We start from the raw sequence: 21639 nt of genomic DNA, 5'->3' as shown, positions 1-21639 counted from the left end.
AGCTACAGGCTGACTCATCAACACCTTGCTTCTTATCTATATTTCCCTGGAGTTTCCCTCATTCAGGTGTGTAGCAGGCCAAGGCCTATTTGGCTGAAGAGAGATTAAATCTTCATTATTGTTTCTCAGGCCATTCTCTTTAATGAAAACAAAAACAGAAATAGAATTTACAAAGGAATATATTTCAAAGAAATGGCCTCTTTATTTTCTACGTTGACTCGCTAAACAATCAAGAATATATACCAAACGTGCTTTGCTCATGGAAACTGATTTAACACCTTTTTCTTTATTGGGAACTCATATTTATTCTAACTTTTTAGTATAGAATTTTTCAAATATATACAAAGCAGATAGAATGACATAATGAAGATCCCATGTATCCTTCACTTACCTCTAACAATTAGCTCCTTTACTCAAGCATCCCCATGCAGTGAACACTTTGCAGAGATTCCCAGTCCCTTGGTTTAGAAATAGCACTGTTACCTCAAAGAGATTCATGGAATCCTAAAAGCCAAATTTTAATTCATTTTAATTGAGTTTATGAAATAAACATACATACAAATGTCAAAAGGTAAACTTACGGGAAGATGAGAAAAATGTCACAAAATCAAACAAAAATGTCTAAAACCTAAGTAATAATATTACCTGCCATTTATTAAGTCATGTGCCAGACACTTTACTAGGCATTTACTGCACATTCTAACCTCTTATTTAATTTTTCAACCATTCTATATGGTTTTAGTGTCCTTATTTTTATTTATTTTTTTTGAGACAGAGTCTCACTCTGTTGCCCAGGCTAGAGTGCTATGGTGTCAGCCTAGCTCACAGCAACCTCAAACTCCTGGGCTCAAGCAATTCTCCTGACTCAGCCTCCCGAGTAGCTGGGACTATAGGCATGTGCCACCATGAATGGCTAATTTTTTTAAAAAAATATATAATTTTTAGTTGTCCAGCTAATTTCTTTCTATTTTTAGTAGAGATGGGGTCTCACTCTTGCTCAGGCTGGTCTCGAACTCCTGAGCTCAAACGATCCACCCACCTCGACTTCCCAGAGTGTTAGGATTACGGGAGTGAGCCACCGCACCAGGCCTAGTGTCCTTATTTTAGAGATGAGGAAACTGAGGCTTGGAGAAGTTTAGGTAACTGGCTCACATTCACAAAGCTAATAAGCAACAGAATTGGCAACTAATGCTACCTGATTCCAAAGTCCATGTTTTGTTTTACAAACTATAGTCAAAGGACCCACTAGAGCTCAATCCAAAAAGAATGTATTAATAATGTTAGAAGGGGAAAGAAAGTGGTAAACACCCAATTTGGGGTGGGGAGGAGAAACTCATAAAAATTGTTAAAGCTTTAAAAGTGAATTAATCAAGTATACCTTGTATTTGCTCCATTTTAAAAAAAAACCTAGATTTCTTAACATGAACAAATGAATACATAGATCATTTGCTCAGCAAAATACATAATTTTAAATAGCCATAATTACATAGTAAAGCATAATTTAACTTTGCCTACTCTCATAAATCAGAAGTTGTACAAAATAAATCACCATTAATGCATTTGCTAAATCCATTATAAGCACACACTGTATTAGAACTTGAATTTTATAGGCTCAGTCATCCTATGTTTTCTAACAAATTGATTGTCCAGGTGCCAAAAAACAAAGTGGGATTTTATTTGACATATTTTTCTTAGTAAAGGACCCACAATCATTTTGTCTTCAGCTTCTATTGCTCAGTATTTTCTTTTAAAAAAGTGGAGAAAAATTGTTTCATCTTAAACTTTTATCTATTTTCCTTCATTAGAAAGATATAATCAAAGTATTACAAACACATAATTTAAAAAAATAAAATAGCACCGAATAAGTTGTAAAGACAAACAGTAGTTTCTTGCCCCACTGCTCTAAATTACCTCCCAATAGTTGTCTCAGAAATAATCAATTTTTTTCTTTTACCATTTTACCTGTTTCTTTGTGTATTTAGGTCCATATTCTCGGTGATATCTTTATAAAGCTGCTTCTTGATTTATCACTTTTAGATAGAAATCATCTATTGCCTTCCTGGCATAGTAGAAAGGGTTGATTTGTTCAATAAATATTGGTTGAGCATGTACCATATGCCAGATCCTGCTCTGTGGACTAGGGGTGCCAGAGCAATAAAACAGACAAATCCTTGACTTTGTAGAACTTGCAATCAAGTGGATTAAACCCTTTTACAATCCCTCCACCCACTCCCCTAGTTCTAGTATAATATAATTTTTAGCTAATCATCTGGGTTTATATTATGTCCATGTAAATATTGTTCACTGCAGGGCCCCAAATGGTGCTATAATTATATTTCTTCTTTCTGCAACTCTAGAATACATTTTTTAAAAAATGGTTTTAAGTTGTATCTTAGTCCATTTGTGCTGCTATAACAGAATTTTTCAGACTGAGTGATTTACAAACAATATAAATTTATTTCTCACAGTTTTGGAGGCTGCAAAGTCCAAGATCAAGTCACCAGCATTCAGCATCTGGTGAGGGCCTTCTAGCTGGGCCCTCACAGGGTGGAGGGAAAGTGGAAGAGTAAAAAGGACCAAACTCTGTGAAACCTCTTTTATAAAGGCTTTAACACATTCATGGGCTCTCATGACCTCATCCCCCCCTAAATGCCCCACTTCTTAATACTATTGCATTGGAAGTTAAGTTTCAACATGAATTTTGGGGGACACATTCAGACCATAGCAAGTTGCTGCAACTGCTTAATTATCATCATAATCCACTTTTTACTAGTTTCTCCCCAAATGCTCATTATATAACAGAAAAGTAATTAGTTTTCTTATTTTTCCAGAGAGTCAATATGTGGAAACTGCTTTTATTTCAGTCTATATTGATTGCTCTCTAGGCCTGCTTCTTCAGTGATGCATTGCACTGTTTCCTGGATTCCATGTCTTTGCCTTGGTCTATAACTCTTCTTTTTTTTTTTTTTTTTTTTTTAGAGGAGAGCATGAACACAGTGCCCCACTACCACAAATTATGTAGTTGAGTTTCCCACATTTGGGGAAATCGCAGGGGTCAGCATATCTGGAATGCAATGGATAAGCCTCTCCCTGGGAAAACCACCTTTGTGATCATGGTATCTCCCCTGCCAGGTAAGCATATATAACTCTGTTTTGTTGGAGTATATTCTTAATAAAATCCAGAGAAAGCTGGATGGAAAATAAATTTTCTGAGTCCTTGAATACATGACAATGTCTTTAATTTATCTTCTGGTTTGAAAGGCATTTTTCCCTCAGAATTCTGAAAGCATTGCTTCATTATCTTCTAGCATCCAGTATTGATAACAGAATTCTGATGCATTCCCTCCCATGCTCTTTTGAATATGATCCATTTTTCTTCTCTGGAAGTTGTAGAATCTTCTCTATCTAAAATTTCACAGTGACAAAACTTTGTGTGAATTTTTGTTTATTTGTTTGTTTTTTAAGTCATTGTTCAGGGTTATGGGATTTTTCAATTTGTAAACTATTGACGTTTGGGTCTGGGCAATTTTCTAGTATTATTCCAATATTAGTTTACTCCTCTCTATTTACTCAGTTTCCTTTTCAGAAATTTACAACTTGGATGTTGGCTTTTCTGGATTGATCCTCTATATTTCTTTTGTTTTCTATTTTTTAACCTTCTCTGCTTTCTGGGGGATTCCATTAACTTTCTCTTTGAACTCTTCTAATTATACTGTTATTTTGGCTGTCACATTTTTAATTTCTATGATATTTTTTGTGTTCCCTGGGTTTTTTTTTTTATGGCATTCTGTTTTACTTAAAAAATGGTTATCATATAATCTCTTACTTCTCTGAAAGATTTAGAGTTTTAAAAGGAGTTTCTTCTTCCTATGTTATCTTGGGGTCCCTCTGTTCTGTTTATTGCATTTAGGATGACTGGTGGGAGCTCCAGTGCTGGAGAAGTGCAGTGCCTACTGGCCTCCAGAGAAGGGCATGCTCCAGTGGGGGCTCTGGTCTCAAGATGGTGCCTTGCTGGAGCAGCTTGGCTCACAGAGGTGTGGGGGTGAGGAGTGCACATCTTGTGCTCCTAATCAGGGTAATGCAGCTGCCATGAATTCCTGGCAGCTCTCCGAACTGGGCTCAGGGATTGGGAGGAATGTGGGATTCTCCTGTAGTAAGGATGGTAGGTGTTTGTGGTGATAATGGGGGTTGGTGGTGATCTGCTTACCTTTTCCCTGCTGTCTCCATGCTGATTCAGTGTGGGTGGGGGAGAAGGGACTGTAGGACCAGGTGCCTCCATGCGGCCCTTGTGGACTTCCAGTCACCACAGGTGCATCTTCACTCCCTCGCTGCACTCCAGCACTCTCCCTTTGACATTCCAGTCAAATCTCAGCTGTTTATTCATTGCCTCTGTCCTTTCTTGGGGTGGGGGGGAGATGAGCATCAGGCATCTCTAGTCAGCCCTTTTACTGATGTCACTCTTAAGCAAGTTTAAGTCCTATTTTAATTTTAGTGGGGTTTTAGGTGGGAGAGGTGATAATTTCATGTGGTCAATCTGCTATCTTCATCCAACATCTACTAGAGAAATGGAAAACCTTTCAAATATACAATCTTTAGATTACTCTTGATGATTGTTACTAACAGGGATAGTAAGATTTATAGAAATAGTCTTTAAATTGCATTTTTTATAATTAGCTTTCTGTCAGAGCCTATTAGCTCAGTTGAGCAGAGCATGGCAAAATGATACCGAGGTCATCAGTTTGATCTCCATGGATGTCGGTTAGCCTTAATTAATTTCATGGACTTTATCTTTTCCTCTAACTCACAGAGAAAGTCAAGAATGTTATTTTGGGTAGCTATAAAATAGGCAAGAGATAATTCAGCTTTCGCTTTACTGCTGCTGTTAGGACCATGTGTCTTAACGGGGTTCTGCAGCATGCCACTGCAGGAACTTAAAAGGAACAAAAAACAATACTGGCAAATTAGAGGAAAACAGCACAGACGTTTCACTATAAATCAGTTCCCTTCTGCTGGAAGAGGTGGTGGTAGGGGGATAAATCCATTTGTCTGTCTTCCCCAGAAGCAGACTCCTGGATAGAGATCTGTGCAAGAAAGGTTTATTGAGGAGTTACTCTGGTACAGGGACACCTCTAAGAGAGTAAGGGCAGCGTTAGGGCAGAAGGAGAGGCTGACCTGTGACACAGTCACAACAGAGGCCTCAGCTGATCCCACAGAATCTCCGGAATAGAGAGTGGCTTCAGAGTTGTCCCACCTTGAGGCAAGAGGCCAGAACTTTTTAACCTCACATTGACCAGTTGTTGGATAAGAACTATCCCCAGGAAAGGACGTGACCTTCCCAGGACAGGACTTCAGTGAAGTGCCTCTTTTCAGCAGGTGGCATTTTCCAGAGTTTTGAAGCTGTGTGCTAGCAATCCATACACCCAGCAGTGAGGGCAGCAGACCACTACATAAAGTATTGATCGTATGTTACAAAGTATCTTCTTGAGGGTTCATGAGCTGAAATATTGGTTCTTTCTTTTATTTCTCCTAGACACCTATGGGGAGGAGAAAACACACAATTCAATGGCAGAAGTGCAACTATAATTGGAATGAGAAGGAATGAAGGAATTGTTTAGTCCATAAACTAGATAACTAGCCTCCAAGAAACAAAATGAATGGGATAAACTTTCCAGGAATTTGACTATTTTATTCCATGTTATTTTTGCATTTGGGCATATTTTCTTTGGTTAGCAATCATTCTTAGGTTTTAAATATGAAGCCAAAATTGTTAAGTCTAGGTTTACAGTAATAAACCAGGGAAAGTTCAAAGACTACTTCTAGGAGAAAAAAAACACTCACATATATTTCAATGTTAGTTAACAGAGCAAGGAAAATTAATAGTCAAAAATTCTCACTAATTATTTACTCTGTATTTGGGGAGGAAGAATAAAACAGTGACTTAACTATACTAACATACGTTAAGTCTTTAAACATATAAAGAACTTTTTTTTTTTTTTTTTTTTTTGAGACAAGGTCTTGTTCTGTTGCCCCTGCTAAAGTGCAGTGGAGTCATCATAGCTCACTGTGACCTCAAACTCCTGGTCTAAAGTGATCCTCCTGCCTCAGCCTCCTGGGTAGTTGGGACTACAGGCAGGCACCATGCCTGGCTAAGAGAACAAACATTTATTAGTACATTATTACAATAGTTATAGCAGTAATATGTGGTACTATCTATACTTGATTTTCTAAAATTGTCAACAAATTGTTGACAACAGAAGTATTTGCAATGCTTTTAAAAAATTGAGAAAAATAGGGTATGATCTGAAATGTTTCCATCTTCAGCCTATTCCACCTCTCTTATTCTCCCCCTCCTCCAACTTAGGGTTTATGTATGTTATCTCTAATAATTACATTTTGTTTCTTGGAAAAGGTAGAGAATTTTAGTAAAATATTTTGATACCTTTTGTTATTGCTAAAAAGTTATGAGTTCAATATTTTCTAAGAAAAGACATTTCAAAGTCATTCAAGACAAAAGCTAAGGGAAACGATGATTTGAAACTTTAAATCTGTTCTCTTGAGTTTCAAGCTTCAAGTTTGTGGAGAACAGAAGGTAAAGGAAGAGAGAGGAACTTTATAGCCTAAAAATCTATTTTCCATTGTTGTTGGGAAACCAAAAAACATTAGTCAAATAATCCAAAATTTTGAAAGAGGGAGGGAGTAAGTTTTTGTTAGGTAGTGACTTGATTGGGTTCAACATGACAAGATGCATTGCGAAGCCAACGAGCCACTGAGTCATGTGTTGGGAACAACTGGGCTTCACTTCCAACACAGCAGCTAAATCTAACGTCATGTGTTAATCGAGAACAAAGGCAGTTGGTTTTTCTGTATTGTAATAAGGCTGGTTTTAGCATCATCTCAGAGAATTGTCAGTAACCTTTTTCTGAAAGTTAGGCTCATTTGGTTGGATTCTGTTCCGTATGTTCAATGGTTCCTGCCTCGTGTCAATAAGGGCTCCATCAACTGTGAAATCTTAGGGCTAGAAAATTCACAAGGTACTCCAGGACAGGCAATGAAAAATGTGTCTTCCTTCCTCCTCTGTCCTCCAGCCTTCCCATTCCCTTCCCAGGGGCAAACACTGTTTCCAGTTTCTGGTTTATTTGCCTCTAAGATATTCTAATATGTAGATTTAAAAAAATCTACACTGTATATTTTTGCTGTCAGAACTTCCTTGTCATTTAGAATCAATATACATGTAATAGCTTTGTTTTAGAAAATGAATTTAGTCTTATGAGTCTATAAACTCTGCTGATCAATTACTATTTCTTTTAAAAGTGATCCTAAACAGTGTGTGTGTGTGTGTGTGTGTGTGTGTGTGTGTGTGTGTGTTCATCCTTGAATTTCTCCTGGGACAGACTTCTGTGGTTTTCAGGGGTTGCATATTGCAGTTTCTTTGTGGGGCAGGCAGGAAATCAAAATGTGTAAAATGGCTAGGAGAAGACAACAGGAAGTGGTAGGTGGTATACAGATTGAAATGCCTAGTCTAAAAGTATTTCAAATTTCAAAGTTGTTACATACATAGTACAACTAAACTACATAGCTTTGTGGTCCTTATTATACAGTTCCTCCTTCTTAAAGATCATAAGTCCACATATCCCTCACCAACTTTCTAAAACCTCACCCATTTTTCCTAATTTCTTATAAATTAACAAAGATCAGTGCAATATTTCAGGATCCTAGTAGATAATTTGGTTTGGTCCCAAGAAAATTAAATATAGTGCAGAAATATTGTTTTAATTTCATGAAGTCAAATCACAGAATGCTTAAGAGCACAAACTCTGAGACCTGGGTTTGAACTTTGGTTTGGATATTGACTGGATTGGAAAAGTTCCCCAACTTTTTGGAACTTAGCTTCTATATCTACAAAATGGGGGTTAATAATAGTAGCTTTGAAGATTACATTAAATAAGGTATGTGAAGTGCTTAGCACAGTTTCTGGTACCTACTTGGTGCTCAATAAATGATAGCAATTATCATTACTTAGAAAACCCTGGTATAATCTTACATTCCTTGGACTTGAATTCTCTCTCAACCAGCTTTTTCCTACTTATTTTAATCCAAAGGTCACTTTTGACAAAAGGTAGAAACAAGACAGCAATTGATTCATTTGATAAGAAATACTTATTGAGTACCTATTACATGACAGGTACAATATTAAAGTATTGAAGAAGTTACATGACAGGTACAATATTAAAGTATTGAAGAAGACAAAATTCCTATTCTCATGGAGCTGACCTTAGAATGCAGTGGACAGACAACAAACAAATTAATGTATAATATAATTTCAAGGAGTTTGGATCATAATCCTGAAGAACAAAATACTGAATGTTGAAGTCTCTAAAGATCAAAATCGCTAAGGTCTAAAATCTCTAACATGTAATATCCTGAAAATCACAATCACAGGATAGTTGTATCACATTAGGCAGAACTATTCCCTTGCTATATTTGGAAATTAGGTATGGTTTAAGGAGATGTGTGTGGATGCCAAGTTGACAAGGAGTGGACTTGTGGACTTAATTTTAGGTGTCAACTTGACTGGATCAAGAACACCTAAAAACCTGATAAAACTCTATCTTGAGTGTGTCTGTGAAGGTGTTCCCAGTGGAGATTAGTGTGTGAGTCTGAGTGGAATAGGTGAAGAAACTCTGTCCTCAATCTTTTTGGCCACCATCCAGTCGGCCAGGGGCCCAGAAAGAACAAATACAGAAGGCAAATTGTCTCTCTCTGACAGCTCGGACAGACTTTTCTTCTGCTGCCTTGGATGTCAGAATTTCAGGCTTGTGGGTCTTTGGACTCCAGGACCTACATCAGCAGCACCCTGGGTCTTGTGTCTTTTGGCTTCAGACTGAGAGTCATACTGTTGGCTTCCCTGATTCTGAGGCCTTCAGACTTGGACTGAGCCATGCTACCGACATCCCAGGGTCTCTAGCTTGCCCATGCCCTGTCGTGGGACTTCTCAGGCACCATAATTGTGTGAGCCAATTACCCTAATAAGTCCCCTTTTGTATATCTAAATACATATCCTATTGGTTCTGCCTCTCTGGAGAACCCTAACTAATAAAGATTTGGTATTGGGGAAGCCAAATATCATTCCTTTTTACTGTGTTCTTTACAATGGAAAAGATCTGTGAAATTATTCCCTTGGAAGAAAGGCTGTGGTAAGTGGAGTGTTTGAGGCTACTTAATGGTGAAAGATAAAAGTTTAAAAGCTAATTGTTATTGACATTGTGAAAGCAGAAAATCACTTAATTGCATCTGCTGAGCACTAACCAGACTTTCAAATGGATGGCGTATGCCGCCACACTTGTAGACCACAACCAATCTCCGAATGTAAGTGCAGTGAGTGTTTTGAAGAGTGTAGAAGAAGTGAAAATGCAGGTGAAAAACACAAGAAATCTCCCCTGCCAGATTATTCAATCATGTATTCTGCCCCTTCATAAGCAGCACCATGTTTGCCTTCAGAAAACGCCCTTTCTCACAGGATAAAAAAAAAATCCACCAAGCTCAGGGACCTTCTGAACCAAAGCTGCTTGCTGATATTGAGGTTCCTCCAAGTGTTACAAAACACACTAAATGGTGAACTATTCTTGATTAGGAATCTGATTGTTCAAGAAGATAGACTTCTTATATTTACCATTAAATCTAACAGAAAAAAACTAATACATGCTTCTCTTTGGCTAATGAATGGTGCTTTCAAAACTACCCCCACTGTTTTTTATCAACTACGTAGAACTCATGCCCCTGTTGGATCCAAAAATTCTAGAACTTATCTGCTTGTTTATGTGTTAAAGACTGGAAAAAGTGAAGCACTTTTTAAACGCTTATTGGAAAATTTGGTGGACTTTGCAGAAGAAAATGGATTTCAATCGAATCTTCAAACCATAATGACAGATTTGGAATTAGGTGTGATCAAGGCCTCTAAAAGAGAATTTCAAGGTGTTAGCAGTAGACTTTGCTTTTTCCATTCAGCCCAATGCATTTGGCGAAAAATTCATATGAGTAGATTGGCCATGTGATGAGGCAACAATGAAAACTTCGGTTTAAAAATGAGTCATTTGCCTGCTTTGGCATTCCTTCCAGCTGATGACTTTCCAGGAGCTTTTAATAAATTAAAGCTGCATTTGGCTGAAGAAGCCAGTGAAATTACTGACTGGTTTGAAAATAATTATGCATATGGTAGGGTAAGAAAACCCTCAACAGTGTTGCTGTTAGATCACTAGTATTGTTTCTGCTGAATTTGTGGTCTGTGTGTGAATGCATTCAGAATGGATTTCTGTGTGCCCGAAACAGCATAGAAGCATGGCACAGAAGATCGGAAAATTTAATAGGGAATGCTCATGTCCCTGTATATGGAATCATAGAAGAATTTCAAAAAGAGCAGAGCTACACAGAAAATGAATCTGAACTTACCCTCTGAGGACAGCTATGCCATAAAAGAAAAAAAGCAGTTATTCATCACAGTATAAGACTTCAAAATATAATTACTGATTGTGAAGGTCACCCAGCTCTTATGGACTACCTCTGTGCAATTGTCCATAATCTCTTCTTGTAATACACTCTTTCATATGTTGATTTGATTTTTAGTATGTTTTTTTTTTAGTTTTTCTACTCACTATTTTAAATTGTCAGGATTATTTTTTACAACTTGCTATGCTATGTATTTCATCTGCATATCATTTCCAATACAGGAGGTATAAATCATGTAAAGACTTTTTAGAGAGTTCTAATTCATTTTATGCATTTTCTGCAAATTTGACTCCACAAAAGTACATTATTATAATATTGACTTTGTGTGTAAGCATTGTGTGTGCATGTAAAAATGTTGAAACTTTCTCAATAAATGGAAAGATGTCCTTTTTGTACATCTGCATTTATGAAAGATAAAATTTCTCGAGGTCTCAGCACTTTGGGAGACTACGTATGTGGTGGTGACCCGTCAAGGTTTTTGACCAATCTCATCAAAAGACTTAGGTTGTCTGTCACAGTATTTCTGATTACTGAAGTTATATAAACTATTCCTTTACAAATATAGTTTGTTTGCTCATAACTGTTATGCCCTTGTGATTTTTCTTAGTATATCTGAGTGTTTATGCTTACAAAAACTATGTGTGTTATATTATTGCCTATTTTATTGCATAAAGTGGCCTATGAAGCATTCTGTCATGATTTTGTTTCCCAAATAAATCCCCTTTTAAAAATGTAAATAAATATCTTTAAAACATTTAAAAATTATTTTTGCAGAATTATATTTTCAGGATTTTGCTCTTTCAGGATTTCAACATTCGGGATTATGGCATTCGGGATTGCGTCTTTCAGGATTATGATGAACTCCTGTCACAGTGACTGTTTTGGGTGCTGCTCTGTTTTAGTCCTCACCAGAGACACTTGCAAATGTTTCCCCAACACTATACTGATGATACCTGTAGTCCAGTAGCCATCCTTCCATGGATCATGTATGGCTTCTCCTTGTAAAAGCCTTGAGACACAATTTATCTTTTGTCACATCTCCCCCCATACCCACCCTAAATCTGCTCCACAAAATACTAAGAAGGAAAGCTGGTTTTTACCAAAGATTTTATGGGAAGAAAAAGGTGAAGAGTTATAAAGCACATCACACAACAAATGACTTTAAATTCCCAGTGCAACAACTTTTTTCCCCTCCCCAAAATTCTACCAGCCACAGGGTCTCTCACTCTCTCCTAATCCTTCACACACCCTCCTCTTCAATGCTTTTCCATTTCTCTAAGTGATAATTGTCACTCTTCCCATAGACTTTTGAAGTCTAGTCTCTCTGAATGGGAATATCAAAGCAGGTCCGTCCCTAGATTCTCCTGCTCCTTCTCCCCCATCATCTTGTTCATATTGTTACATTGCTGATTCTTTTTTTCCAGGAAAAATCTCTTAGAAACTTTTGTCCTCTATATCTGTCTTCACTGCCTGAATGTTCCATAATACTTTATTTGATCATGTCTCAAATCTAATTTGCATTCTTCTCTGTCTTTCCAATTCAATTCCTCTTCTATGTCTCTTATTTCAGAAAGGGTAACACCGTCCCCTCAAGTACTCTGAGGCAGAAACCATGGAACTGTCCTTGACTCTTCTATCCTTCCTCACACCTCTGTTATCTGCCCCCATCCATCTGGCAGTCAGTCTCCAAGTACTATTGAGTCTATGTCCTAAAGATATCTTCAATCTACTTCTTTCCGTCCACTTGCAATAATGAATAAGTCTCTTCTGCTCAAAGATTTGCAACAATGCTCTATTGTTTGAGACAGAAAATAAAACTCTTTTTGCCTTTTAAAGTGGATACTAACATGAAAACATTTTATTATGATCAGAGGGTTGTCAAGAGTTTTCTTCCCAAGAAAGCCATTTGCATCTGATTAAATTGTAGGGTTGCCTTTACTACTGCCCTCATTTTTGGTGTTTATTTTCATCAAGGATGCATATGCCTCTAAACAGACAAATGGTTTCAAACTAAAACCAGCAGTCCCCAGCCCATCTCACCCATTTATTCACCCTGGAGGCAACACTTTTCAGCTCTTTAATTAATTCATTTGGCTTCCTAGATCTGTACACGTACTGTCTTTCTACTTTTTAACTTTTGAGATTTAGGTTTTGTTGACATCCCGTTGTGGTAAATGAGATTTACCTTTCATCTCCCAGCTCCTATAATATATAGGCAGCCTTCCCATTTGCTTATACTCTAATTAGAGGAGTTATATCATAATTTTGGAAGTATCAATATATACTGTTTTATTACAAATATGTAAAAACTATTAACAGCTAAGCCAAGTAATAAACTATGACAACCGTTCTTGCGCAACTTTTTGTTTCCGCTAGAATTAATAGCTGTCCTTTTTGATGCTGCTGTGGTACACTTAGTTTTCTATGTACCTACCAGTAATTCAACCCCCAACTATCTGCCAACTATTTGATTCTCCATTCCCTCAGAAATATTAGGTATTCTATCAATTTAGTCTTCATGGAAAAACCTCTCCAGAGCATTCGAACCAGCTTCAATGTGGATTAGTTTGTCTGGTATGTGTCATCCCAGGACCTTCCTTCTCTAACATCTTAGGGATTCTCCTCATATCTCTTTCTGCATATAACATATTTCTCTTTCTTGTTTTATTTTTTCTCCTAATTTTGGTGAAACACACACTAGTAGAGTATGTGGAAGGTAAATTTTTTGAAACCTTGTATGTCTGAAAATGTCCTTAATTTATTGCTATGGCTAATTATTAGTTTGGGTAGGTATATGTTATAATTTTAGGTTAGAAATAAATTTTCTTCAGCATTTTGAGAGTGCCTCTGTTGTTGTCTAGCTTCCATTGTTGCTACTGAGAAGCTGTATTAGCTCTATATCGCTGTTAACAAATCACCACACACTTAGCAGCTTAAAGCAGTACCCATTTATTAGCTTATAGTTTGGTAGGTCAGAAATCTGAGCACAGTGTGACTTCTCTGTTTAGGGTATTATAAGGCTGAAATCAAGGTGTTATCTGGATTAAGTCTGGAGACTCTGGGAAAAATATTTGCTTCCACGCTCATTCAGGGTGTTGGCAGGATTCAGTTCTTTGTGGTTGTAGGACTGAGATCACCATTTTCTTTTGGGTTGTCAGCCAGGGACCAATCTCAGCTCCTATAGGCCTTTGCATTCCTTGCCCTGTGGCTCCTCCCATCTTCAGAGCCAGCAATTGAGAAGCTTCTTTGCCAGGAAGTGCCATATCAGCCCCTCATAAGGCTGATCAGGTCAAGTCTTTCTTAAAGTCAACTGTGCCATAGTAACACAACCTAATTATGGTAGTGAAATCTATCACATTCATAGTACCACAGATTGTACAGGGTACATACAGGGTGGGGAATCTTGCAGACCATCTTATTCTGCCTGCCACAGAAGTCTAAAAATTATTCTAATTTGTGATTTACATTACATGCCCTATTTTTGCCTCTGGAAGCTTGTAACATTTTCCATTGTCCTCAGGTTTATGAAATTTCATGATATGCCTTTGTATGAGTCTATTTTTATGCTATTGTGCTGTGCACCATATAAGCCATTTCAGTATGGAAACTCACATCCTTCAATATGAATATTTTTATTAATTTTTTTCTTTCATTTTCTCTGTTCTTGCTTTCTGGAACTGTAATTATTTGGATGTTGGTCCATCTGCACTATTCCTCTAAAACCTCACCTCCATCCCCCACGCATTTTCCATCTCTGCTTTCAGTTCTACTTGCTTTTTCTCAACATAATCTTTCAGATACGGAATTTTTCATTTAGGTTCTCAAAGTGTTAATTTACAAGAGCTGATTATTGGGGTTTTGTTTTGTTTGTATCATGAATGTTCATTTTGTGTGGCATCATCTTTTTGTTTTATGCAGGCAATATTTTTTCTTTTTTCCCTGAGGATACTTAATGGGTATTTTCTTTTTGGCGTATTCTCTCCACGTAGTCATTTCCTCCAAATTACTTTCACATGTTTGTTAGAGGCTTTCCCCTGATAACTGTGATCTTTGCTCAGCTGTTTCAAACCACTAAAAAGCTGATTGGAAGCTCTGAGCCCGTGAGTAAGGCTTGTTGACTGTCAAGTTTATTGTAGAAGGAGCTGCTTTAGCCACTATATTAAGGAACACCCCAATGCCGGTACCTTTCTGGTCTTTTCTCTTGGACAACTCAGATAGTTATGAAAAGTCTCTCAAATCTCCTGCCTGGAGGTTTTGACCTAGTTTTCAGCTTCTTGGAGCTGAAGAGAAGATAAGAACTGAGGGTGTATATTCCTGGTAGTGTGTCTGGAATTCAAAATCCTTTATGTTGAAGCATCAACATTAATACATGCTGTGGTTTTCTACCTCCACCCACCTGGTATTCTGCCTCTTTTCTTTGTCTTTGTCTATGGAGTTTCTATCATTCTTCATAGCTAAGTTCAATTGACCTGCCTAGAAGTAATGCTTCTCATCTTTGTAATTGTTTAAAATATGGTTTATATCACTTGTAGCACTTTAATCATACCTGCCTTGAATTGTATATAATTGTTTACTTATCTTTTTACTGGGAACAAACTGAGAGCCATGGTTTTTGTCTATACAATGGACTTTCTCATCATAGAGTCCTGCCCTTCTGGGCTTTTAACAAATATCTCCTGAATAAATGTCAGAACAGAGAGGGATTACAAAGATTACATTAATTTTCCATGGCATATCTTTACTGATTTTTCTATTTTGGGGCTTCCTGGAAAGATGTTTTCAATTTTATTCATTTGGTTTTAGAGACACCTTTCAGAAAAGTGCATTATGTGATTGGAAATATAACAAGGAAAGAGAAATGTAATGGCTCACCATCTTCCTGTGTCAAGTAACTCCTACAGAGAATAATAAAAGTGTCAAAAATATAGGTATTAAAATAATACTTTTTCTATTAATACTTCCTTTTCTGAACTATTGTCAGAGACTCCCAGGATGGCAGGCATTACCAATTCTTAAATAATTTGATATCACCTACATATTAGCATGAGGTATTTTAGAAATGGTTGACAATACAAATGAAAAGATGTCTAGTCACCCTTATTCATTATGCATTCATTCTGCAATTCAATCTGAGAATCTTAATGCTTTACTTTTTTATATTTTTTTCTTATTTTTTTTTGTTTATTATTTTTTCTTTCCTGCTTCTCCATGGGTTGGACTTAATGCTTTCTTTAACAAAAAGACTCTCCCCAAAATTCATTTTTAATCCTAGAAAACCTTTTCTCAATATTAGCAATGCAGACAAGTGGCTGGCGTATCAGAAGAATTTTTTTTTCTCTTTTCAGCTCCACGTTGATTTCTGTGGACATGTCACCTTCCTTCTCATGGTCTCAGTTTCATTTTGAAAAAATTGTAAATAAAATGCCCTAAATGTCAGTCATCAGATCTCTTTTTTAAAAACACCTTGGAAGATGCAACTTCCAGAAGCTAGATTTTCCCCTGCTTTCTGATTTACTACAGGGATTATAGTAGCAAACCTGAAACCTCCTTCCATTTACTTTTCTCCTAATTCTTACTTAATTTCTCTTTATTCTTTAAGCCACAGCACAAATTTTACCCCCTTTACTAAGTAATCCACTTTAAGTACAAAATAGTGTTGGAAATATAAAACTGATAAAGAAGAAAATTAAAACTTGTAATGCTACCATTCAGAGAAAATAATGTATTAATATTTTGGAATTTCTCCTTCTAATCTTTTTTCTGGGTACAAATATATGCATAATTTAACTTTAAAAAATTATACAAGAAATTATATTAATATCTTGCATTTTTTCACTTAAAATTGCATTATGGGTATTTTGCCATTTTGGAATGTTTTTCAGGAGATGGTAGAGTTAAAAGCACAGCTTCTAAACAGCTTCTAAATTCAAACTCTTCTCTCGGTTCAAATCTCACCTCTCGCACTTATTACTGTATGATTTTGTGTGAGCCTTAATCTCTCTGTGTCATAGTTCCCTTAGCTATACAATGGAGATGATAATGAAATACCTACTCCAGGATTTTTATGTTTATTAAATGAGTTACTATATATAAGACACTTATAACAATACCTTATACATAGTAAACACTAAATGAACATTAGCTATTACTATATAAAAATATTTTAAATGGTAGCATAGTACCCCATTATTTGGATATACCATAATTTATGTAATAAATTCCTTATTATTCAACATTTAGGTCATGTCCAATTTTTGACATTATAAATAACATTGTCATGTGTCAATATCCTTATGCCTATATCTGTGTACATTTATCTAATTATGTACTTTGTTAAATTACTAGAAACTATGGACCATGTTGTAATTAACTTATTATTTATTATTTTTTCTTCCTCTCCCTCCTCTCCAAAGATATAAGTTCCACAGGGCAGACAATTTACCTTTCTTGTTTAGTACTTTATTTCCAGTACCTAGATGTATCCCTGATACATATTAAGGACTTGGTAAATCCTTGTTTGTTGAAAGTACTATATCCATTTTAAGAATCTTTATAGATATAGCCAAATTAATCTGCAGAAATAAACACTTCCACCTGAAGGTATGAGTCCCTGACTCATGATTCCCTTTCCTGTCTGACGATATCATTTACATTCTTTGTCTGAAGACTCCATGATATCAGTTTATGAGGTGTCATTGCTCTGCTGGTATGCTGTTTATTGTACTCCACTAATGTATGCTTGTTAAAGAAGCTGCCTAGCGTTATAATTTTTCCTCCTTACTCAATGTTCTGTGTATAGAATAATCTTCTGCTGCAGTCAGTCCTGTTTCTTCATCATGCTCATTCTCATTTTCATGACTGTACTGGGCTTGAATAAGGTTTATTAGTTGTCAGTAACACCAACTAACTTGAGGTGATATAAGCAAAAAGGGAAATTATTTTAAGGATATGGTGCCTTATCACAGAATTCAAACAAAAGAATACAGTGGGAGACTGTAGAAGGAGCTGGTATGTTTTAGAACCAAGAAATCTTTCTGCAGATTGACTTTCCCCACTTCTCTGCCCATCTATGGCTCCTGATCATATGTGTTACGGTTCCAGCCATGCTTAGGGAATTTCCTACCTATTTTGATTCCTAATCCCAAATTCCTGAGATAGAATTTGTTGCTGTTGTTACATGGATGAATTTTACAGTGGAGAAATCAGGATTTTAGTGTACCTGTTGCTCAAATAGTGTACATTGTCCCTGATAAGTAGTTTTTGATCCCTCACCCCCTCCCATCCTCCTCCTCCCTTCTTAGTTTCCGATATTCATTATTCCACTTTGTGTGACAATATATACCCATCATTTAGCTCAACTTTTAAATGAGAACATGTGGTATTTGTTTTTCCATTTCTGAGATACTTCACTTAGGATAATGGTCTCCAGTTCTGGTAGCAAGTTGCTGCAGAAGACGTTATTTCATTCCTTTTTATGGCTGAGTAGTACTCCATGGTGTGTGTGTGTGTGTGTGTGTGTGTGTGTGTATACACACATCACATTTTCTTTATCCGCTGATCAGTTGAGAGGCACTTATATTGATTCCATATCTTTGCAATTGTAAAGTTTGCTGTGATAAACATTTGAGTGCAGGTGTCTTTTTGATATAATGACTTCTTTTCCTTTGAGGAGATACCCAGTAGTGGGATTGCTTGATTGAGTGGTAGGTCTATTTTTAGTTTTTTGAGGAATCTCCACACTGTTCTCTGTAGAGGTTGTACTAACTTACATTCCCACAAACAGTGTATAAGTGTTTCCTTTTCACTGCGTCTGTGCCAGCATCTACTGTTTTTTGACTCTTTAATAATGGGCATTCTGATGGGGTAAGGTGGTATCTCATCATGGTTCTAATTTGCATTTCCCTGATGATTAGATGAGATAGAAAATTTGATTGGCCTGACTTGCTTCAGTTCCAACATTCAGTGCAGTATAGTCAATCTTGCCACAGGAGAAGAAATCATGTAGAAAATCATGGCTACCAGGTGCCCATTCGTGTGGAGGGACAGTCAGTTCTGAGAGAAAAGGGGGGCATTATTTTGAGCTGAGCAGAAACCCCCAAAATTATCTGCCACAATGATCTTGCTCAAATGTTTTCCGTGCCTGAATTTGTCGGTTTTCCTAAACCTTATCTATCCTTACAAGCCCAGGAAGAACCTTCAATTTTGAAACTATAAAAGATTCCTTGATGGTCCAAGTTATTTTTTTAAATCTCTGTCATTGCAGAGGGCTTATTCTCTACCTTGTACAATTTAGTATTATGTTAAAAAGTAGATTATTTTCTAATTGTTTTATTCAGGAAGATTTTGATCTCCAAACTGGTAAGCATTTTAAGGAAGAGGGATTTCTCTCAAATTTTGTTACTATGCACTCCGAAGGTGTTCAATTTAATATATAGTGAATTGATTAAAGTGCTTGATAAGAACTTTGAATTCATTGAAAGTTAAAAGATCTCATCCTGTCAAGTGAAAAGGTTATATCCTGAGTTTTTTTCCAATGTATATTATGCATAGAAACACTACTGAGAACCAGTAGAACTATTAGTATCTCTTAAAATACATCTCAAATTCATGAACAACTTTTCATCTCCGTTACCACCTGTGTTGAGTTCATTGTCATCTATCTCAGGGGCTGTTGTGTCAGACTCCCATTTTATCTCCCTGTTGCCATTCTAGTTCCTTTCCAATCTGTTCTTCTCACAGTAGCAAAAACAATCTGCTTAAAATACAAATCCAGTCGTGTCATTTCCCTGCTTAAAATCCTTCAGTGACTTCGTAGTTAGAATGAAATACAAACTCTTACCATGGCCTGCAAAACCCGGTATAATCTGATCCCAACTTAACTCTTCAACCCCATTTTCAAATTACTCTCCCGTTGCTCACATGCTCTGAGTATCTGCTTTTCTTTTCTTTCAGTGCCTCAGTCACATCAGAAGTGCCTCAGGATCTTTGCATGTGCTGTTAATCGCCTCTGTCAGGAAAGCTGCAACCCCCAAAACAATGCCTTTCCTCAGAGGTTTCAGCTGAAATGTCAGCATCTTTTCTTGACCTGACTTTTCCTGAACATCTTCTCCAAGAGAATTTTCCCCTGTTCTTTACTATTTTAACCTCTTGTTTATTTCCCTTTCAAAATGTTCACAACTCACAACTATTTTACTTTTCTCTTCACTTTTTTGGTCTGTCTCCTCACCCCCACTCCCACCCTAGTATAAGCTCCATGAGTGTATAGCAACTGAGTTAGTTTCCTTTTTTTCCCCCCTAATCTATCTCTAGCACATCCCACAGGGCCTGGCATGCAGTAACTGTTCAAGATACCTTTGATTTCATAAACAAAAGAATAATAAGATGGAATGCTAATTTTCCTGTAGTTCTATGTGGTTCTCATAGTTTTCAGTGGTTCTATGATTATTAGAAGGCAAACTGCCATGGTTGATGCTATTTCATTTTAAGCAAGTCATTTGATCTTTTTTTTCTTTAGTTTTCCCACACATAAATAAAATATAATCATACCCTATTAATATGTTTATGGAAACATTACTCATAAAGGCAACTTGGAAGTGACAATGAGGGCCCACACTACTAATGAGGCATGCAAACAGTGTGTGTGTGAGGGTGTCTAAGAAAGTGAAAAGCATACCAGCTCAATGTGCTTCCTCCCTAAAAACTGGGAAATTTCTCTATGCAAACTCATGGGATTTTGAAGACAGTAGATGATCACATGATAAAAAGATCTTTTAGCAAATCTTTATAAATTAATTTGTATTTCTTCTTCGATGTAGAGAAGGGACTTATAAATCCTAAGGGGCTAGAAAAAAATTCTTGAAATTATGACTACAAGTTTCTACTTTTTATCTCTGTTTGGACTAACAAGATATATATGCCAATGCCAGGAGATTCCAAAGCCAATTATTCCAGGCCTGGAATTAAAAGGTTTAGGTAAGATTGCATTTTGTGCCTGGAATTTTTTTTCCTAACAGCTTGACCTTTTATACATTAATCATACCTTATGTATTTACAACATTTTGCAGCACATTCCATATTCACAAGCAGGGGAGAAATTATCACTATATTAGAGGGGTGGAAATGGAGATTAAGTAATTTGCCCCAGGTCACATAATTAGTAAATGGTATTGAGGGGGTGGGGATGGGGGGAGTGCTATCAAACTCTAGATTTTTGGCTTCTGGCCCAGGGCTTAATTCCACTGCCCTAAACCATCCCTTTTAATTACTAGGTGCTAAACTGACATTTCCTGTTGGCCCTAATAGAGGCTTGCAAATAAGTAATGGAAATCATTCTATAAACAGAATCACTCAAAAAATAATCTATAATTGTGTAAGCATCTAGAATATTGACCTGAGTGATCTTGCCAATTTTCATATTTCAAACCTCTTTTCTTTGGTTCATGGCTTATCCAGTTTTGAAACATTTAATATGCTTTTTAAAATCATGGCTATGCAGTTCAGGAAGATGCTTTATTAACTATTTTCCCACCTAAAGTTCAAAACTATCTTGGTTACCTAGTGCCCTCTGCTGAAACAGTCATAGTATAACAAATTAATACTACAGGAATTAATTTCTTCTAAGAAACTGAATAATGATATTAAGTATGAAGATAGCAAAAAGCCCCAATTCTGTACTAAGTCTTCATCAATTTCCTCTTTTCTAAGTATATTATATTATTGTATGAAAACTGAGAATTTATATTACTAATACCTAACTCAGTGACCAGCTCAGAGGTCATTCAATGTTTAGTGAATCGATTCACATATACTTCAGTTTATTCAAGCAGTGCTCATGTGACAATCTACTGTGGCGTTCTTCTGTCAAGCAGTGGTTCTTTAGCAGTTTCTGCTGGTCCTCAGTAGTTTTCTACTCCTAGGGCCCTGTCTGTCTTAAGACTTGGCAGCCATAGTGATTTCTAATCTTTCCCCACCCTCACCCCCCAGATTATTATTTTTGGTTTTACTCAAAATACACTGGAAGTTTACAAGAGTTCAGACTTTTGAGTAACAAATCTGAGTTTAAATTCAGGCTCTGCCACTTCCTTAATCAAATTACTCATCCTTTAAAAGGTTTTTATCTGTAGAATGGGGAAAATA

General features: G+C 36.6%; 1 non-coding gene across 1 annotated transcript; it reads right to left on the bottom strand.

The window, feature by feature from the left end:
• Positions 1 to 2976: 2976 nt before the first annotated feature.
• LOC123636061 lies at positions 2977 to 3140 on the bottom strand. Its single transcript, XR_006734302.1, has one exon. It is a non-coding gene; the product is annotated as a U1 spliceosomal RNA (small nuclear RNA).
• Positions 3141 to 21639: the final 18499 nt, after the last annotated feature.

Source organism: Lemur catta, chromosome 3 (assembly GCF_020740605.2).
Source record: "Lemur catta isolate mLemCat1 chromosome 3, mLemCat1.pri, whole genome shotgun sequence".
Taxonomy (NCBI): Eukaryota; Metazoa; Chordata; class Mammalia; order Primates; family Lemuridae; genus Lemur; species Lemur catta.
This window is presented reverse-complemented; position numbering and strand designations above follow the sequence as displayed.